Source organism: Wasmannia auropunctata, unplaced genomic scaffold (genome assembly GCF_000956235.1).
Source record: "Wasmannia auropunctata unplaced genomic scaffold, wasmannia.A_1.0 LD334758.1, whole genome shotgun sequence".
Classification (NCBI taxonomy): domain Eukaryota; kingdom Metazoa; phylum Arthropoda; class Insecta; order Hymenoptera; family Formicidae; genus Wasmannia; species Wasmannia auropunctata.
Genome location: NW_012028132.1, coordinates 35,850 through 38,397, shown reverse-complemented (window position 1 = coordinate 38,397; position 2,548 = coordinate 35,850).

Genomic DNA, 2,548 nt, shown 5'->3' with positions numbered 1-2,548 from the left:
CAACACTATTATATTGACATAATCAGGGAGAAATATCTCACTGAAATTAAAGTAGTCCATATTGACAATATTGACAATAATGTTGCATGCTGAAAGATAAAAACCTACGATTTGGACCCATGTTTCAAATTACCGAAAACTTTTACAACAAGATTGCAAGTTGAAATTTATTTGTGACAATTTTATGACAAATCAGTACTGAATGGAAATCCTTTGCGTAAAAAATAAAATTTCATGTTGATCGCCACCTCATCATCTTTATCGTTATCTAAATATATACATAGTTCTATAATCGACGATTCGATAGACATATATATTTCGCGTATGCAGATTAATATTACAATCCGTGAACACAAAAATATTCTAGAAATTTAGAAGTTGATCCTTCTGTCGCAAAAGCAGAACATGTAGCTTGTAAATACTCTTAAGTAATTTTTTTCTAGCATTCGTTCAATTGAATCGATAAGAGGAAGCAAAAGTCTATCTTTTTTGCTATTTATTAATAATTTTACGATAATTATTAACAATAAAAACACTTGCTTATCCTTATCATCTTTTTTACGATATTACAAACGTTATTGATAAAAATATTAAATAATATATATTATAATAATTTTGATAACGTCTTTACAAATATGAATATTTTTCTTTTAATTTTATCTCGATATCATGCAAAAACTAATTTATTTAAATAATTATTTAAAAAAATTTTTTTTAAACCTGAATTCAGGGTGTGGAATTCCACACTCACGGAATCTCTGGGTATGGAAAACCCCACACCCTCCATAAAGAAGTTTTTGTCCCTGTAATATTGTCGTCGTCAAGATTGTTTCAATTTTTTTTGATGAATCAAAGTGATTTTTTTTTTAATGCCAATAATAGCGCCTTTTCTATCTTATTTCTTTCTCTTAATTGGCATACGTGCAACGATACAGAAAGATAACCATTTATCTATAATAAAATAACCAACGTCAAAGGTATTAATGTATTATCCCTTCCTCAACCATACTTTTCTTACGATAATTCACAACATTACATCAGACCCTTTAAAATTTACTAGTATTATTAGATAATGTGTTATAAAAATAACTATTGTAATTAATGAAAAAACAAAGCTTTCGAAAAAAGGTATGGTTAAATGCGACAATTGATTGTGCTCCAGATTAATTCTCTTTACACGATCACGATGTTTTTATTTGCGATTGTATACCTGAATTTTAAAAAAATACGGTTTCGAGTATTTGTGACAAGTTTTGCTATCATGCTATGCTATCTTACCTTTGCTATCTTATGCTATCATACTATGTTATCTTACCTTTGCTATCTTACGCTATATTACTTGTGATACATAGAATTAAAACGAGTTACGTCTTGTGCGTAAAGGTCAGTGCTTGGTTTGTTAAAAGCGAGGAAGGATCACACTGACCAGTGTTAAGAGTCGACATTAAAACTTATGAATATATATGAGAAGGAGAAGAAACGATAAGCGAGGACGAAGAAAGAAAGAAGGGATTGTGATTTATCGTTGATCACCAGCTAGCGTTAAAGATTGAGCAGCCTTATAGGTACGTTGCAGATACATTTATAGCCATTTATAGCGTTTTTGATTTGTTGACTCGATTCGTCTCCGAATCAATGGTCTATTCTTTTTAGCTGCGTTTCTTGTACAATTTAGCTATTCTTTTATAGCTAAAAAGAATAGACCATCGACCCGGAGTCGGATCGAGTCAACAAATTAAAAAGACTATTAAATTCACTCATCCTTTTTTTTTTTAAAGGGCGACTAAGATATTGATATCCTCAGTCCAGCGGGATCCTACCAAAGCATAAAATATTTAAAAGAGAAAGAATATTACGATCTTTACTTTGTCCACTTGCTTATCTGGACAAACGTTTCCTTTGTCTCCTACGTGTAAACCGGTTAAACTTTGGCGAGACATATAATCGTTGCAATGTCATCCACTAGTCCGCCCGCGAATCAAGCAAAATTCTCAGTTATTAATGATGACAACAATAGTGACAATCTGTCGTACGATTATTTTAATGAAATGTTTACAAACTTATTGATACAACAAAAAGCGATATCGGACTCAAATGCCGTTCTGCGCAAACTGTTGGATGAAGAATCGGAGACACACCGAGTACGCTTGCAAAATATTATTGAGCAAATGAAGAAAGAACTGCAACGTCGAGTGACTGAGAGCGCAAAATTGATTCGTAAAATACAAGAAGAACGACTACGAATGGATAAATTAATCAAAAAGAAGTGTAATGAAATGTTTTTTTTACGGATGGAAAATGAGAACGAAATAATGAATATTTTCAAACAATGTCTCGATGTTAATGTATCTGACAATCAGGTCGATGCAAATGAGAATGTTGCGTCTCATCTTTTGACATCATATCCGTCGACGGCGAATGTACTACAGAACATTAACAAGTTGTGGCTGATTCACCGATCTCAACGCCTAGAATTACGAACAAAATTTTATCGATCGTTATTAATAAAACGACTAAAGAGCAAAAAAATTGGATCAATAAAACGACT